Here is a 20444-nt window from a genome sequence, read left to right on the forward strand (position 1 = left end):
CTGGCTTTCTTCCTTTCCATACAAAAAAGCTTTCGTTGAGACAAAGCAGGCAGGGCAACTAAACCAAGATGGAAGGAGTTCACCCCTTTCCTTTCTGTGTAGACGTCAGGATTATATATAATCCATTTTTATATATAAATCCTAGCCCTTGTGAGGGAATCAATCATGGGTCCCCGTGCTGCTTTTCAAAATAAGGAAGAAATGCATACAGGAAGGAGGGGCTCCAGGTCACTCTCTTCACTAATGCTTCAAAGCTTCCACCATGAACTCGTCAAAGCAAACCTACTGAATGTTGATTCTCGATCGATGTCAGAATCCAACCGTAGAAAGAGAGGTCGAAGCACCTAATCACTCATTCAGCTCATTTTTTGCTCTTGCCTGTATGAATTGCATAAGTCATTGTGTTTTGGCGGTGGAGAAGTATAGAAGTAAACAGTGTGTTAGTATTTAGTTGTGCGAAGGGTTATTGACAAGACTTACTCAACTCACACCTGCTTCCGGTGACAACTACCACTCTCTTATGAATGGGAGGGTAGAGTACCAAGACATAGGGATTAGCTAGCGAAGGCAGTTTATTTACTAATCAATATACTTATTTTGAATTCTTTTAAGTTTCACAAACCAGAGTAGGAATTCGATCAATCGCTATCAATGCCAGGAGGCAGATCAAGATTCATGGGAATGAGAACCTTTTTACCTAAGTAGGAAGAATCCATTAGGGCTGCGCTCTTCCAATATGTGCGAGCAAATGTGCATGATCGAGTTGGAAAAACCAGAGCATCATCTATCTATCTATCTATCAAACTTTTAATACATCTCTTCGAGAAGCAAAGAAACTAGTATATACTAGACTCGGTGCCAAGGGAGAAAAGCTTAGAGATAGAATGCTTATCCATCCATTTCTTATTTCCTAAGGTTCACCTATGTTCTTTCCATGTGCTTTGTCAAATCAAATAGGCGCGTATGAAACACAAATCCAGAGGTGGATATCTATTGACGATATAGCGTATGAAAGAGATTTTAATGCAATTCCATCGGTGCTAGCTCTGTTTTCAGCATTTGCCTGAACAGGCGCATTTGCTGCTTTAGTTAATTCCTTTTAAAGGTGGATATTCCGGTTCATTCCTTTGGGACGGCTCATTTCTTTGCCTTATCATGTGTCGACATGTGGACCCCCTTCTCTTTTCTTGCATTGAATTGCTTATCTTTCTTCGGGTTCCAAGCATCGGCTGTAGTTGGGGAGAAATCCTCATCTCCAAACCCCAGCAGTAGTTTCGAGCAGAAGTTGACTTTCGATACGAATTCCTTCCTTTGATGAAAAAAGGATTAGTACCCGGTAGCGCCATCCTCTTATGCTAATTCGATAGATAGATTTGTTTTCTAAATTGTATTAATCATTTGATTTTCCTGTTTCTACTAAATACGACTATACCATTGCTCCTCCTTTTACGCGGGGCTGCTTCCCTCTTTCTTTGAACCTAGCTTTCTGGTTTGGCCCAGCTGCTTCCTACCTGTCAACTATTCCCCCTACTCGAGGTCCGCTATCTGCATATCTGGATCAGTGGACTGGTGCCTGGGTGCTGCTAATTGGATTTGCATAGGATGATCCATCAACCAAAGCAACAAAAGTTGTTCCCTGAGTCCTTGCTTTTTACCTTACCAGTTGCTTGCCTCCAAGAAACCCACTCCACCTAAAGAGTCCTATTCCTATCCGGTCTACATTCAATATTCTTTGCTCTACCCTCACACACCCAGGCCTAGGAGATAATGAGATGGAATTACAACAAAAGATACACCCATTGGCAACCACCCATGTCCCATCAACTGATTGGCCCCCTAGCCAACCACTATACAACTAATACTTGCCTGCTTGTTTCTTTTCATTGTGAGTATGAGCAAGAAAGGGAATATTCACGAGTGATTGACCGCCAATTGATCTTCATTGATTCAGTCATCCATTCAGCTTTGAAATCGGAGACAAGGAATGTAGAAAATACAGAGGGCAGATGATGGAAGCGCTTAGCAAGATGATAGCTAGGGGCGCCGTACGTGTTGATTTATAGCGCCAATGGCACAGCTCATATACAAGGCAACACTCTCCAGTGATTACGGCATGAGAGTCCCATGTTTCTAGGATCCTATACAACAGTTTCTATTTCTACAGACTCTATCTTTAGTAACAAACCTACAACCATGGACTCTCATGCCGTCCTGCCCAAGACGAAGCTACAGGATTTGCATTGACACATCAACACATCACAAACTATTTCTAACAGCCTCCCTCAATCACAACTTAGTCAAGTTGAGATTGATCTTGAAATTCTCAACTAGCCTCACAGGCAAAGCCTTGGTGAATCCATCAGCTACTTGATCCTTGGAGGAGACAAAGTCAATTTTTAAACATTTCTGCTCGACTCGATCTCTCATAAAATGGTAGTCCACCTCAATGTGTTTTTTTCTAGCATGAAACACATGATTGCTTGAAAGGTATGTGGTGCCTAGATTGTCACACCACAATTTGGTAGCATTTGGACTCTCCACGCCTATCTCATGTAACAAAGTCTGTATCCACATAACCTGTGCCGTAGCATTAGCTATTGCTTTATACTCTACTTCAGTACTGGATCTAGAGACAGTGGGTTGCTTGCGAGCACTCCAAGATAGTAAATTAGTTCCTAGAAAAACTGCAAATCCTCCGATGGATTTCCTGTCATCCACACAACCTACCTAGTTAGCATATGAGAAGGCGCTTATTAGTGTGGAAGCCGACCTGTGAATCTTTAGCCCGAGTCTAGTGCACTGCTTTATATACCTTAATATTCTTTTCACAGCCTCCCAATGTACTGTAGTTGGAGCATGAAGAAACTAACAAACCTTATTCACAGCAAATGAGATATCAGGCCGTGTTAATGTTAGGTATTGCAATGCTCCTATAGTGCTTATTTATCTTGTGGTGTCTTGAGCTCCTAGAGGAGTTGCTTCATACAGAGATAGCTTCTCACTAGTGGATAATGGTGTATTGACTGACTTACAATCTGCCATGCCGACCCTCTTTAGTAGATTAGACGCATATTTTTCTTGTGTAGGCAGAATTCCACCATTTGTTTTATGTACCTCAATGCCAAGAAAATAGTGAAGCTCTCCCAAGTCCTTCAATGCAAACTGTTCTTTAAGATCTCAAAGCAATGCACTTGTTGCTTGCTCGGTGGAACTCACCACAATTATGTCTATTGGGATACGAGGTAGGCTACGCTAGCGCAAATCAAAATTTTTCTACCGCGTAAACCAGCAAAACTGTCGTATATGGATCACAGGATTACTACTCGACGCAGTGGTGCGGAAGATGTAGAATCACGTCGGGGCAGCGAAGTTGAACATGTAGTCGATCACGTCGACGTCGAGCAGCTCCTCAGCAACTCGTCCACGTGCAGCAAGGTCGTCTTCGTGCCGCAGCTCGTCGTCAGCTCGTCGTGGCTCGTTGGCGGCTCGTCATGGCTTGTCGGCAGCTCGTCCAAGTGCTGCAGGAGCAACACCTCCAAGGTATCCACACGTGCAGGGAGGAAGCGTCGCAAGCCGGACTGCAAGGTCTACGAGTTGCAATAGGCGAGGGCGTGGGAGGCACGGTAGATGTGTCTTTCCAAAAAGGTGTAAACCCTAGAGCACCCCCACCCCTCTATTTATAGAGGTTCCTGAAGGGCCTCTGGGTCCGAGGCCCATTAGTACTTCTAAACCTAATCCAACTTGGATCACATCCGAATTGGGCTTCCAGTCCCTTAAGTTTGTGACCCTATGGGTTTGGATATGTATAGACATGGCCCGAGTACTCCTACTCGGCCCAATAGTCGGTAGCGGCCTCTAGCAAGACGTGCCAACTCCTATACGCACACGAAGATCATATCAGACGAACCAACACAACATCATGTACGTGCTATTCCCTTTGCCTCACGATATTTAGTCTAGCTTCAAGCCGACTGCACTTTCTTGATCCTGTGATTCAGAATCCCTTTGTAGGTTGACTCTTAACCGTACATAGCATGGCCATGCATTTTTGGATTCAATCACTCAAGGGGCCCAGAGATATCACTCTCAATCAGAGAGGGGCAAATCCCATCTTGATTGACCATGTATCACAGCATGCTTCTTGACAAACCTGAAAGCTACCTTTTTAACTACCTTGTCACGGTGTAGCGTTTGATAGCCCCTAAGTAAGTTGATCCACATCTTGAGTACATGCGACAATCTCAGGTCTAAGGACAAAGCGTACATGTTGTGTAAAGAGAGAACTACTTCTCGTGTTGGGTCAGTCCTAGCACATATCTCCACATGTGCCCACATTATTAGTTTAACATCTCCATGTCCATGACTCATGAAACATAGTCATCAACTAATACATGTGCTAGTCTAATATTCATGTGTGCCCTCACATGAACTCCGACTAGGGACAACTTTAGAATAACCATACAAGTAAAGAGTTTCACATACAATTCACATAATTGCAAATCAATTCAAGTAACCTTTAATGGATATTCAATGAACACAATATACAAATCATGAATACAATTAGATATCATCATCTCTATGATTGCCTCTAGGGCATACCTCCAACAGTCTCCCACTTGCACTAGAGTCAATCTAGAAGGTATCTAATACCCATAGTCCTTACATGCGCATCATGCCTAGCCTGTGGGAGTGGTTTTATCTACGGATTAGAAATGTTCAGATCTGTGTGTATTTTGCATATCTTGGTCTCACCCTGGTTAACGAAGTCTCAAATGAGATGAAATCGCCGCATTACGTGTTCTTCTGGTGATTCCTTGGCACCTTTGCTTGCGCAATTGCCCCATTATTATCACAGTAGAGATTCAATGGGCTGGACGCATTTGGGAACACACCAAGCTCAATAAGGAAATTCCTTATCCAAACACCCTCCTTCGCGACTTTCAAAGCCGCGATGTACTCGGCTTCTGTTGTAGAATCGGCCACCGTCTCCTGCTTGGAACTCTTCCAACTAATAGCACCACCGTTTACTGTGAACACAAATCCTGATTGTGACTTTGAACCATCTCTGTCAGTTTAGAAACTACCATCGGTGTAACCTGTTTCAACAAGCTCCTCCTCACCTCCATAGACGAGGAACATATCTTTAGTCCTTCTTAAGTACTTAAGAATGTTTTTCACCGTTGTCCAGTGACTCTCACCCGGATCAGACTAGTGTCTACTTGTCATACTTAGCGCATATGAAACATCTGGGTGAGTACTTATCATTGCATACATGATAGATCCAATAGCCGAGGTATATGGCACTCTACTCATGCGATCCCGCTCATCAGCAGTCAAAGGACACTGAGTCTTGCTAAGATGTATGCCATGTGACATAGGGAAGAACCCTTTCTTCACCTCTTCCATGTTGAACCGCTTCAACACTTTATCAATGTCTCATCAGAGTCAACTCCTTGAACTTGTCGAAAACCTTTTGCGACAAGTCATGCTTTATAGATGTGAACATTTCCATCCATGTCCTTTTTCTTCTTATAGATCCTTTGCACTCTATGGATTTAACACCATCAGGCGGGTCAACCAAGTTCCAAACTTGATTGTCTCCCATGGACTCTATTTCGGATTGCATGGCACTCTGCCATTTTTTGGAGTCTAGGACCATCATTGCTTCTACATATGTCGCAGGCTCATCATTGTCCAGCAATAATATTTCCCGCATTTCACGGGCCTTGCTGACCTTCGTGGTTGTGGCGGTGCTTCTCTTGCCATGGGTATCTCAACTTGTTCTGCTATGTTAGCATCACTCATTGATTCTTGCCCGATCAGCTCATCTTGAACTTCTTCAAGATGCACTATCTTTCCACTCTTTTCTCCTTTGAGAAACTCTTTCTCTAGGAAAACCCCATTCCGAGCGACAAACACCTTGCCCTCTGATGGGTTGTAGAAATAATATCCTAAAGTTTTCTTTGGATATCCCACAAAAATGCACTTATCTGACTTGGGTGTGATCTTGTCCGACTGAAGTCGCTTGACAAACACTTCACATCCCCAAATCTTTAGAAAAGATAAACTAGGAAATTTTCCAGTCCACATCTCATATGGTGTCTTAACTACGGATTTAGATGGTACCCTATTAAGTGTGTGTCTAGGATTTTGCGTCAACAGTGTGAAAGCTGCTATTTCTAGAGCGTATCCTCAAAATGACAACAGTAGTCCGACTGGCTCATCATTGATCGAACCATGTCTAACAAAGTTCGATTACGTTAATCGGATACACCATTTCTCTGAGGTGTTCCAGGCGGCGTAAGTTGTGGAACAATTCTGCAACTCTTTAGATGATTGCTAAACTCATGGCTAAAATACTCTCCTCCACGATCAGATTGCAAGGCCTTAATTTTCTTGCCACGCTGATTTTCAACTTCATTCTGAAATTCCTTGAACTTTTCAAAGGTTTCAGACTTGTGCCTTATCAAGTAGACATATCCATATGTACTAAAATCATCAGTAAAAGTTATGAAGTATTGGTACCCTCCTCTGGCTGTCGTGCTCATTGGTCCGCATACATCGGTATGTACAAGTTCCAACAAGTCTAATGCTCTCTCAGGAAAACCTGTCAAAGGTGCCTTGGTCATCTTGCCTAGTAAGCAAGCCTCACATGTCTCGTATGATTCAAAATCAAAACGACAATGCCACATGTAGGTAGTACTCAAATCATTAGGCCGAGGCCTTTTAGCATTTATGTTACAGACAGGTGAACCATCAAGATTTAAAACAAACGATCCATTCACAATGGGTGCAAAAGCCATAAACATATCATTCTTAGAGATCACACAATCATTGTTTTCACTCGCAAATGAATAACCATCCTTCATCAAACATGAAGGAGACATAATGTTTCAACTTAAACTAGGAACAAAATAACATTTATTCAATTCCATGATAAATCCTGATGGGAGGTGGAGTTGTATCGTCCTGACGGTCAACGCAGCAACTCCTGCATTATTGCCCACGCGGAAATCAACTTCTCCTCTTTCCACGCTTCGAATTGCAAATATGAGCAACCGATCCGGTATCAAATACCTAAGAATTAATAATTGTATCAGCGAGAAATATGTTGTTTATAACATTAACAACAAGCGTGTAACGACCCTGGTTAACCAGCCTAGTTAATCTCAAGGCTAATCCCAATCTACAGTTCCACCGGTCCGACCCTAAAACCGCACCAACCGGCAAACGGCAGCTCTTCTCTAAGTCCCGAAGCAACGTCCCTCCAAAAAAAATCTTAAAGCTATGGGAGAACCAAAGACTGAGTGGTGGACCCACAACCAGATCCCCGGTTTTTCTTGAGTCAAACGCGCCAGGGCCAGCGTGCGCCCCGCTTCAGAGCTTCCCTGCCGCGTGGCTCGATCTCTCCGACTAGTTACAACTATAAGGACGATGGACGGGGCAGGGCTTGGTGAACTCTTTTGGTGGTCAGCTGATCGCCCCGTCTGTTTATTTGAATCTGTTTAAGGCCCGACAGTGGTGGTGTTCGTGATCCAGTGTTTGAAAGTACTAATCTCATACCCATTATGGGATGGGGAAGCCTAGTACCTGATTGAACCTGGACGTGAGCGGTTCAATCTACTGCCTTTGGAACGGAGTTTCCCCTGCGACCGCATGTGATGGCAAGTGTGGTCACAGAATGGCAGAGGCCGGGTCTGTGGAACCTTGCACCAAGGAAAGTGGGCTCGACACATGTTAGGGAATTGATGGGGACGGCCGACACAGGAAGCGACCCTCGGTGGTGCCTGGATGTTGTGAGGTTAGGTTCGCCATGCATGGTTAAGGAACTCGAATCGATTTGTCTGCCTCTCACAGTTTGAGACTGCTTGATCGCTATGCTACACTGAGTAAAGAAGGAATCTGATGATGACATGAACTTGCTGTGGAGTTTATACACATAATGTTTGGGTCTATGCTTGTTTAGTATAAGTTGTCAATATAGACTGGTTAATAAACTTAGAATCTGAGCTGAAACTTTGAAAGTAAGGACCTAACATAGTTGCTTTTGGCAAAAAAAAAACCCCTTAGCCAAAGAGCTTTGCATGTCTAGAAGTGGTGGAGTAGTTTTTCCCACCGGTCCGTTAAGTCTTGTTGAGCTTAGAAGCTCAGCCTTGTTGTGGCATCTCTTTTCAGGTGAAGTTGAAACTTCCGAGCGGGCTGCTGTTGGCACTTGGCCGCCCCAGCTTCCTCCTGGGTGGATAGCCGAGTGGGATCCTTCCTCAGACAGCGAGGAGTGGGATCACTGATGTCCTGTTTGGCCTCATTAGGGACATCCGACCCGCAGCGCTAGCTTGCGCTATATTTTAACTTCAGTTGTTTTTTTTCGAACCTTGTAAAACTCTAATTTCAAACCAATGTGTAATGAATTGTTGAACTAATTGTGGATCTATTGTATTCTCTGGAACCACTCACCTTCGTGTGAGCTATGCTAACTCGGTCCTGTTAAGTGGTTAAATCGGATGAAATCCGACGGATCGTTGAGTTAACTTGATTAAAGCATGAGATTCGCGGGTTAAGTGACTTAATCATGCTTTAGTTGAGTTAATCTGAGGTGTTCCGCCACAGCTGGTACCAGAGCAGGTTTAGCAGGATGGAGAACACAACAGGTCCTAAAACACGTTCTTTTTGAATAAAATTTGCAAGAAAATCTCGTACGATCATTAAGGATGACCTTAGTACGAGAGGTCCTAGGGGATCTTGGGGTTATTTTAGGTGGCTACTACTTATTGGTTATTTTGCTAACCTCCAGCACTTCGCCACGTGTATCATACGTGTGCCGAGTTCCGCATCACGAGTATGCGAGGGTTGATAGGGAGTTCTATTCAAAGGACCCTATCATCGCAGTTGTTTCGCCCACGTTTATCATACGTGTGGAGGTTCCGTATGTTAATTCATGCGAAGGGTGGTATGGTTCGATTCCAACGAACCTATCATCACGGTTGTTCGCCCACGTCTATTATACGTGCGCAGATTCCGCATCTCAAGTATGCGAAGGGTTGTATGGTTCCATTCAAAGGGAGCCTATTTTCACGGTTGTTGTGCTATCCATGTAGTGTTAAACGCATGGGTGCCATTTCTATAGTGAATGGTAATGCTTGGGGACGCTTTCGTGAGTGCTGGCATGAAAGGTTCAGGTGGTTGTATTTTTCTGCAGGTACACTAACCGAGTTCGCTTAGGGAAACGCTGCTAGAAATCGACTAACCGCGTAAGACCAAAGCTTTTGGCAATTGTTTTGGTTGAGAGGACGAGGTAGGTCATGTATGCGTCATGAACTAAAATCTATGAAACCACCTCCCTAAAACAACCTTGCCCTATTAAAGCTCTTCTTCGCTTTAAGGATTTCTAGTTACCTTCTCAGCTTGCGCTCTGGTCAAAACTCCGAGTGTTTTTCCTGCCCGATCTATTCTCCTTGGGGTTTCTATCTGTTGATGCCAGATTTTGACACATGTGAAATCGGCGACAAGAAAGGAAGAAATCAGGGGATGCGATAAGACACAGAGGTCACGGTTGGAAATCGGCCGATTGGTGCTACAGTCAGGGATCGGCCGGTTACCCTTTAAGGGTTCAGCTCTACCTCGCCCGACCCCTGAGTCCTGGGTCGGATGCGCCCGACCCTCCGAGGGAGGATATCCGCCTCGCCCGACCTTAGGTCCTAGGATCGGAGTAGTCAGAGCCCCCAACATGTGGGCCCTAATCGCCTGTTCCTTGCCGATGGAGTGAGTAGAAATCGGCCAATTAGGAGGCTGGAGCGATTGGGCCGGTGTGGGCCTAAAGAGGATTATGAAGATGAAGAAGGAGTCAGCCCATGAAGGGTGCGATAATCAACCTAGTACGAGTCGTACTTGTAAATATTCATTTTTTGTTTAAAATTAGAGATAGAGTTCTAGTCGGATAAGAAGTCGTTTGTGACAGGCTATAAATAGCCACCCTTATAGATCTAAAATCATCATCAACTCAATACAACAAACTACTATTTCCTCGTACTTACTTTCAAGCCGGTGACTTCGCCAATACTTTTCTTCTTTTTCACGAGTTCGTACGGGTTGGCGGGGCTGCATCAACTTGACCTCCGGCCGATCTTGTAATTTCCGCTTATTGAATAAATTCTAAGCTTTAACTTCGGGCGCATCGCTGTCGTTTCGTTTAGATTTATTCACCAGTTATCGATACTTACTAGAATTCTAGGTTTTACCTGTTGTTCTAGTTTTATCACTAGTTATCCAGCTAGGAATTGGCAATTTCAGCTTTCTTGTGCTTCGTCCTTTAATCTATTCATTTTACGCACAGCCGATTAGATCTGTTCCTAGTGTTGCTACTGTAGCGTTGTTTAGATTACTCCAGCACTCTTCTTTATCAACCTTGCTCGGTAATCGGCTGTATTATAAGCCGATTCCTTTATTACGGCAAATCGGCCGATTCGCTGATAAGCTACCTCGAGATTGGAACCTTAGCCGATCGCAACCTCTAGGATCTGACACATTTGTTTCCTTGCCAATCAACATGTCAGATTGGTTGGCACCCCGCGTGAACCGCACCAGGGCGATCACCTGAACAGGAGTTAAGCAGATTCTCCCAGGTCGTGTGTCCGACGCTGAGGATTCGGTTAGCCGATTTCTAGCGCCAACACACCTTTTGGCACGCCCGGTGGGACCGATACAACCGCCACTATGTCGAAAGCTGCCGAAGTCTCGGAAGACAACATCATCGAAGTGACAGAAGCAGACCTCAGGGATGACCAGAGGGAAGAATTGGAGAAGCAGATGGCATACTACCGGAAGACATGTCTGCAATCCTTCAGTCGTACCAGGAGCAGAGAAACTGTCAAAAAGACTCCGTTTCCAACTCCCCGCCAGATCACAATCACCGAGGACTCGGACAAGATGTCCGAGATGGTTCAACAATCTGTCTATCAAGCTTTCATTGATCAATCCCTGGTGATTTCTAATATGGTATACAATGCCGTCATCAGCTCCTTGGCTAGCGGCGTATCCCAAGGGTACCAGGGGCCGGCATATGCTCCACCAATTACGGCCCCGACCAGGAGTTATTCAAGTACACCTTATTCGGCTCCTCAGCCGATCCAAATTCCAATTGGAGGACCCAGCGCTTCCTCATCTTCGATCCCTCTGGGGTCTAACGGCGCGCAATATCTCCAGCCGTGTCCCGTTCAGTTGTCCTCCGCGCAATATCTTTCCAAGCGGCCGTTAGGCCGACGATGCCACAGTATCAGCCTGTCACAACGGAGATGAGTAGGGGGCCAGAAGCAATGGAAGTACTTCGGGGTGTTGCGCCGCTCGTACTGTATGACGAAGCGGCCAACTTATTCAAACAGCCGACACCGACTACGCAGCCGGCTATGACACATCAGGCGCCGCACGCTTTCGCTCATCACCCTGTCATCCCGCCGCCAATATACCAACATGTGCCGGTTCCCCAGCTGATAGTCCACCAGCAACAGCCAGACTGGACAGCATGCATAGCGGAGGTGATTCAAGAGCAATTCGGTTTAAAACTGAAGGTGCAGACCTACACATACAAGACACCATACCCGCCTACATATGACTTACTGCCGTTTCCCCATCGGTACAAAGTTCCCGATTTCACTAAGTTTTCGGGGCTGGATGACACCTCAACTGTGGAACACGTGAACGGATTCATCATCCAATGTGGGGAAGCAGCGACGCAAGATGCTCTATGGGTGCACCTTTTCTCGTCATCCCTGTCTGGGTCAGCCTTTCAGTGGTTCACTTTATTACCGCCCAACTCGATAATTACGTGGGCTGATCTGGAAAGGCAATTTCATAAATACTTCTACGCCGGAATACATGAGATGAAGCTGTCCGATTTAACCAGCCTCAGACAGAGAAGCGACGAGCCGATTTCCTCATATGTGCAAAGGTTCAGGGAAATCAGGAACAAGTGCTACTCCCTAGCCTTGACCGATGCGCAATTGGCCGATATAGCCTTCCATGGTCTCCTGCCTCATATCAAAGAAAAATAGGCTTCGCAGGAGTTTGAGAGCTTAAGCCAAATCGTCCACCGACTGTCTGGTCAAGAAGTACGCCCTTTTGATCCATGGAGGAACTTCCAGAAGGAGGTGGCATACTTAGAAGAGTTTGAAATGGAAGAAGAAACAGAGATCGGCCTTGCGAAATGGATTAAAGGGAAAAAGTCGATATCGTGTCCAGAAACGTTCAGATTTGACACATCAAAGGCCGATAAAATCTTCAACCTTCTCCTCCATGAAGGACAGATCAAACTCTCGTCGTACCATACGATTCCGTCTACCGAACAGCTAAAGAAGATGAAATATTGCAAGTGGCATAACGCCACCTCCCATGATACGAATGAATGCAAAATCTTCCGGCAGCAGATACAGTCGGCCATCGAGAAAGGAAGACTCAAATTTGAAGTTCCAACAAAACCAGCCAAGCCGATGAAGATCGACCAGCACCCCTTCCCCACAAACATGGTTGACACGGGGAAGAATTCGCTCCAAACCAAGGTGCTGACGTCCGAATCGGCTAAAAAGAGCGGCGCCGTGGACCCCAGAAATCAAGCGACGCCCAAAGACGTCAAGGGGAAACGGCAGATGGAGGATGATGATGACGGATCGGGAGAACCACGCAGGCCCGTTACTTCCCAATTTCTGCTCAACAAATATCAACGGCAACATGAACGTTCAAGATCCCAGGAAGAGGCGATGCGGCGACATGAAGATCATTGGCGATGCCCGTTCTTCATCCACTGTTGGGAAAGCAACCTCAGGTTGCCATCGGCCGATAATTGCCCTGAATGCAACGGCCCGTATCGTAACAATCGACCGTTCAGGAAGTCTCGCTCCAGAGATGGAAGACCAGAGCCGATCAGCAGGAACTGGCGCGAACAAGAAGACCGATGCCCTCCAGTGCATGATCGGCTGGGGGGCAGAAGTGACCGATATGACTGGTCGGAAGACAGGCGCGAGCAGAATGATAGGCCGGGGGGCAGATTCGATCGACACAATCAGCCAGAAAACAAGGTCAGCGTTCACGACCGACTCAAAGAGATGGCCGATGCTCGGGTATCAGACGAGAACCCCTTAGGACGCGAACCAGAATGGGAACGCGCCAGGCCACGAACCAAACCAATGAACCCCAGGTGGTGCCCCGATGGATTGACCAAGTCTCAAAAATGAAGAATCCAACGTCTCCGCTAGTGGGAACATCAGGAAGAAGAGCAACGGCATACGGCGGACGAGAAAAACGGCAGGTCTCAGGTCTGGCACCCCAAAAGAAACGACAGGGGAGGCGACGAATCGGCAGCCGACATCGGCATGGTTTTCATATTGCCGATGGAATTCATGACTCCTGCCGATCGACAGAACATGTCGGCAATAGAAGAGAAGATGGCACAATTGACTTTGGAGCCAATGATAGCCACGTTCGAGAAGCCCGAAGATGACAAACGACAACACCTGAAGGCATTATTCCTTAAAGGGCATGTCAACGGCCGGCCCATCACCAGATTACTAGTAGACGGAGGAGCTGCAGTTAACATCATGCCGTACGCCATGTTCTGAAAGCTAGGGAGGAGTGATGACGACCTGACCAGGACAGATATGATGCTCAAGGACTTCGAAGGCAACGTGTCCCCTGCCCGCGGCACACTCTGCGTTGACCTCACCATCGGCAGTAAGACCCTTCCTACTACTTTCTTTATTATTAATGGCAAAGGGTCCTACAACATGCTACTCGGCCGAGATTGGATACATGCAAATTGCTGCATCCCGTCTACGATGCACCAATGCCTCGTGCAATGGGTCGGTGACAATATCGAGGTGGTCACCGCCGATTCCGCATACAGCGTCGCGGCGGCCGACACGCAGCAGTGGAGCTGCGAGAACGTCAAGTGCATATCCGGGAGAATATGGGACACTGATTTCCTAAAGGTGTCTGATTTTGGCCTGCAGCTGATCCGAGCAGTCAGCTCCGAAGATTCAGACTAAATGGATCAGTTCGCCCGAGAAGATGGAAAGCTGGGACACGGGTTCACGTCGGCCGATTCATTAGAAATGATAGACTTAGGCGATGGCACCAAACCAAGGCCGACATATATTTGTGCAAATTTGGATCCGGAATACAAATGTAAATTCACAAATTTATTAAGAGAATTTAAGGATTGCTTTGCTTGGGAATACCATGAGATGCCCGGATTAGACCGATCTATTGTCGAGCATCGGTTACCCATAAAGCCGGGGTATCGGCCGTATCAACAGCCTGCACGGCGGTGTAATCCTAAAATCCTACCTGATATAAAGGCCGAAATAACGCAGCTAATCAAAGCAAAATTTATTCAGCAATGCCGTTATGCCGAATGGTTCTCCAACATTGTACCAGTATATAAGAAGAACGGAAAGCTCCGTGTATGCGTCGATTTCAGGAACCTCAATCAGGCCACGCCAATGGACGGATACCCCATGCCAACGGCTGATGTGCTGATAGATGCCGCCACGGGACACAAGGTTATTAGTTTCATGGATGGAAACGCTGGATACAATCAGATACTAATGGCCGAAGAGGACATATCCAAGACGGCCTTCAGATGCCCGGGTCACCTTGGTTTATTCGAGTGGGTGGTAATGACTTTCGGTTTGAAGAACGCCGGTGCTACATATCAGCGAGCCATGAATTACATATTTCACAAACTTATCGGCATACTGGTAGAGATTTACATCGACGATGTCGTAGTCAAATCAAAAGGACACCAGGAGCATCTGGCAGATTTACGGCAGGTACTGGAGTGCACGAAGAAACATGGGCTGAAGATGAACACGAATAAGTGTGCCTTCAGTGTATCCGCCGGAAAATTCTTAGGATTCATGGTTCATGAGTGGGGAATAGAAATCAACCGGAAGACCATAGCGGCCATCAATAAGGTTGTGGCCCCGCAGAATAAAACTGAGTTGCAATCTCTAATCGGCAAGGTGAATTTCATTAGAAGATTCGTATCTAATCTGTCTGGATGTATCCAAGCCTTCACACCATTGTTAAAGTTGAAACCCGACCAAGAGTTCATATAGGGAGAAGAGCAACGCAAGGCATTAGAAGATATCAAGCAGTACTTGGTCTCACCACCAGTATTGGTCCCACCTCGAACTGGTAAGCCGTTTAAACTATATTTATCAGCCGATGAACGAGCTATCGGGTCGGCTCTGGTCCAGGAGTTCGAGGGAAAGGAACTGGTAATATATTATGTCAGTAGAAGACTTTTGGACGCTGAAACAAGGTATCCCCCAGTAGAGCGGCTATGCCTATGCCTTTACTTCTCATGCACCAAACTCAGGCACTATTTGCTATCGGCAGAGTGTGTAGTCGTATGCAAAGATGACGTGGTAAAATACATGCTGTCATTGCCGATTTTGAAAGGACGAATCGGAGAGTGGATCTTGGCTTTATCGGAATTCGATCTTCGATATGAATTGGCAAAGGCCGTCAAGGGTCAGGTCATGGCCGATTTCGTTGCCCAGCACTGCGGACCAGAGGCTACCTTAATGGAACCAGTGCCTTGGACCTTATACTTTGATGGTTTGTCATGTGGGGCCGGATCAGGAATCGGCATCATCCTCATATCGCCTTGGGGGGCAAGCAATGATTTCTCTCTGCCGATAGAAGCATCTGCCACTAACAATCAAGCAGAGTACCGAGCTGTGTTGAAGGGGTTACAATTATTAAGGGAAGTCAAGGCTGATGCTGTCGAAATTTTTGGGGATTCCATGCTTATCGTGGACCAATTAACAGGAAGGTCCGAATGCAAGGATGATGTGTTAAGGATTTATTACGAGGATTGCGTGCAGCTTCTGAAAGAATTGAAGTCCACGGTTATTGAGCACATCCCTAGGAATCACAACGAGGATGCCAACAAGCTTGCCCAACATGCATCTGGATATCGGCTGATTCAAGGTGCCATGGCTCTAGAACTCGCGGCCGATGACTGGCGAAAAGAGATCGCCGATTACCTGAAAGATCCATCTAAGAAAGTGGATCGGCGGATACGATTTCATGCTACAAAATATGTGTTACTAGAAGACGACTTGTTCTACCAAACGATTGATGGCGTCCTACTCAAGTGTCTAGGAACAGAGGAGGCGAAGACTCTGATGGGAGAAATCCACGAAGGAGTGTGTGGGGCCCACCAGTCGGCACATAAGATGAAATGGATGATTAGGAATAATGCGTACTACTGGCCGACAATCCTCGAAGATTGCTTCAAATATTATAAAGGATGCCAGGATTGTCAGAAATATGGGAATGTCCAACGTGCGCCCGCATCGGCCATGAATCCTATTATCAAACCGTGGCCGTTCAGAGGTTGGGGAATAGACCTCATCGGGCAAGTTTACCCTCCGTCAAGCAAAGGGCACAAGTTCATTCTGGTAGCCACAGATTATTTCACCAAATGGGTGGAGGCAATTCCGCTAAAGGCCGTAACATCGGCCGCTATGGTTGACTTTGTAAGGGACCATATCGTCTACCGTTTCGGCATTCCCCAGACTATCACGACCGATCAAGGAACGATGTTTACATCAGGAGAATTCGAAGAGTTCACGGCCGATATGGGAATCAAATTGTTAAACTCCTCTCTGTACTATGCCCAAGCTAATGGTCAGGCCGAATCTTCCAACAAAGGGATAATTAAGTTAATCAAGAGCAAGATAGAAGAACAGCCAAAAAAGTGGTATTTATGTCTGACCGAAGCCCTATGGGCATACAGGATGGCTTGCCATGGGGCCACCAAGATGTCCCCTTATCAGTTGGTGTACGGTCACGAGGCGGTACTGCCATGGGAATTGAGGACAGGGTCGAGACGCACTTCGCTCCAAGATCAGTTGACGGCCGATGACTACTCCTCACTCATGAAAAGGGAACTTGATGACTTGGCTAGCCAACGATTGAGAGCTTTGGTCAGTATTGAAGAAAACAAGAAGAAAGTGGCCAGATGGTATGATAAGAAGGTCAAAGTCAAGCAGTTCTCTCCGGGGGACCTGGTATGGAAGTTAGTGCTGCCGATCGGGTCAAAGGATCCTAAATTCGGTAAGTGGTCCCCTACGTGGGAAGGGTCGTATAAAATCGGCCGATGTGCTCCAGGAAACGCTTATATTCTGGAAATGATCAAAGGAGAAGAGTTTACTAGGGCTTTGAACGGAAGGTACTTGAAAAGGTACTACCCTAGTATATGGGTCGGAGCATAAGGATCAACCATGATGAACAAACACACAGCCGATACAAGAAGAATCGCCTAAAGAGAAAACATAATCGTCCAAATCGGCCGATTTATTATTCGGTACGGACGATGGGTTACACGGCTGACGTGGTACAAGTTGCCCTTAGAACAAAAAATAATTAACCACGCCTCTTCTTAAGTTCTCTCTCGACCCGACCTAGTTCTATCAGAAGACGGATGTGCCGTTCTTCTATATCTTTCATCGCAGCTTCCGCTTCAACTTGACGGGGAAGAGGATGACTCCGGTCCATTGCCGGACGTGATGTCCCTGCCGCTGCATCTTCAAGAGTGATTTGACGTGGAAGCGTGTGACTCCTGTCGGCTTGAGGTCGCCTGTGGTCGTTGCCATCAAGGAAGTTCCAGATCCGTTGGACATCGGCAGGGACATGCTCCTTGAGTTCTTCACGATGAACCCTGATTAGATCCTTGTCTTCTTGTGACAATGGTTCGTCGGAGTACACGAGCCCGATGGCTCGTTCGAGTTCAGGGCTAAGGTGCCGCGGCTGGGAAAAGCAACAATGTATAACCACCGAAGATGTGATTCTTTTCAGAGGAATTAAACTAAGAAAAAAGGGCGGTCACAAATCTCTTACCTGATTAATAGAGGAAAAAGAAGAGGATGAAAAAGACATGACTGCAGAGCGCGCCGACGGAAACAAGTCAGGGAAGAGAAAGTCGAGTTAAACGAGTGCTCTCAAAAATGGAACCAAGGCCGGTATTTATAAGTGAAGAAGGCGTGGATGTTTGGTAAGACGTGTCCCATCAGAAGTAAAAAGGGTAATAAATAAGGGGGCGCCGTGAAGGACGGTCAAAGGAGGCATTAATGTTCGTACAAGACTACCAGTGCTTTTACAGGTCGCCCAGAAGGGTGTTGATAGCCGCAATCGCTCGACGCCGGATCTGATCGGCCGAGTCCAGGACCCGTTGGTCATCCTATGCCGATCTCGGGACTTCTGACATGTGGCAGTGGAGTTTAAGAGCTTCGTGAGCCAGATGCTGCCTCTCCCGCTTCAGATCGGCGATGATGGAAGGAAGTTCCTGAAGCCTCTTCTTTTCGGCGGCTATTTCTTTGGTCACTTGCTCCATCTCCTTGGCAAGTTCTGCTCTTTGGCGTTTGAGGTGATCTATCGTGCTGACGATTCCAGGGCGAGAATCTTCCAGAAAATGAATCCGTTGATGCACCTCTTGAGCCTGACGCTTGTATAGATCTTCTTCTTCACGAGTCTTGGTCAGTTTGGCGCGATCGGCCATGTGACGCAGAGCCCTGAAGACCGGAATCCGCATTGACTCAATATACGCGGCCGGCGCCAAGGCTTCTTCCGTCTCTTCTGGTACTCGCCCGCTGACGTCACCAAAGAGCTGCCGAATCGGCGAGGCATCTTCTACCAATCGGCTGATGTCCTCTTGAAGAAGGGATCGTATGCTTTCAAGCTTGGCACAGACGTCGTCAGGAACGGAGCTCAAAGTGACCTGACGGGAAGCAACTTCCTTGTCATCGGAGAGAGCGACCGCGAACGAGAAAAGGCTGTTATTAGGGGTGTCCTGTTCCTATAAAATAGTAAATGAAAAGAAAACAAGTCAGTCGATGGTAGTAGCAAATCGACCAATTAAGGGTGGGAGATCTCTTACCTCCTTAAAACGGATTTCTTCCAGCTGCATTTGCGAGACTGTCACCCTCAACTCTGGGACTGGTGCCATTGGCTCGTCGGAAGAAGAAGACTCAACGACAATTGGCGCTCTGCTCGGGCCAGCTTCTTGAAGGTTGGCCAACGATTGATTAGGCAATACACTTAGTGTGCTGGTAACCTGTGTCAAAGTTAATAAGAGCATCATCCAAATACTAGAAGATTGGGTTAAAAGATCATGTACCTCAGCAGGAGGGAGTGCAGACATTTCATCGACTGCTTGGGTTACTGCCGATTGCTGAGGGTTCACAAGGGTAGTCTGTGCAGTCTAAATATAAGAGGAGTCAGTATGGAAATAGCGATCGGGAAGATCGGACGGTAAGTTTACCTGCATAGCCTCCACCAATAGTGACGCAGCGGCTGCTCCGGCTTCTGTGGCGACTTGAATGTCCACCTCTTCAGCAGTCGGAAGGGTCGGCGCGGCCGAAGTTTCTGCCAATGTAATCATGGGTGGATCGGCCGATTCTATACGAGCACGCACTCGGCGACTGGTCTTCTTGACAATTTTCTTCTGCGCCTGTTTTGTTCGACCGGTGATGACGTCCACAGAAGGGGCATGATAGCCGATGAGGGGGAACGTGGTATATGGATAACAGTCCTCTATCGGCCGATCGCTCCGGCTGCATTTCGGAGGAGCATGGCTTTCAGACTGGATCAACAACAAAATGTCAGTATACATGTGTAAAAATAAGGGAAAATGAAAATCGGCCGGGTGAAGGAAGAATACCTCGACGTTCGGATCAATGTTGGTTGGATCCAGGAGATTGCAGTATACTGATGCAGAGGCGCAGAAGAGGTGCTGTTTCCATTCAGCCCACCATAGCTTAAATTGCTGGATAGCGAAAGGGGCTGCTATCCATCCATTCAGATCTATGGTACTGGAGTCTGGAATCCGATCTCGCAGCCGATTGTAGTCAAGACCCTTGGTAAGTTCATCTCTGAACTTTGCTCGGCCGGCAAAGTATGCATAAATCGGCACCTGACCCATGCCGAATTGCCGTGCTTCGATGGATGGGTTGTAGAACTCATAGGTAGGGGCATCTTTCCCCGAGAAAAAGTTAGTCGGTAAGATCCCCGGTTTGATTAATTCGTCTGTGAGGTCTTCATCGAATCGGCCGGTGGTTGAGTCAAAACAGGAGGGGAGCTCAAAGATCGGGTCATCCCTCTGATAGGGGAACTAACTGGTCGCATCTTCGCTGAAGCCGTTATAAAAACACCTGAAGTATTCGGCCACCTTGGTAACCGATGCTGCTTTGCCAAAAGATGTACATCGGCGTCGGACAGTGGGGTTCTCTGCCGATTCGATGTTAGGGAATGTCATGAGCTCCACTCGCTGCTGAGAGATCTTGCTCATATACAGGTTCATTTATAAGTTGATAAACCACCAGGGCCCACTGGGGTTTCCAATTGGCTCCCCTTGGGGTAATTTAGCGCCGATTTGGTGGAGCATATGA

This window comes from Setaria italica, chromosome VI, assembly GCF_000263155.2.
Source record: "Setaria italica strain Yugu1 chromosome VI, Setaria_italica_v2.0, whole genome shotgun sequence".
In the NCBI taxonomy this organism is placed as follows: domain Eukaryota; kingdom Viridiplantae; phylum Streptophyta; class Magnoliopsida; order Poales; family Poaceae; genus Setaria; species Setaria italica.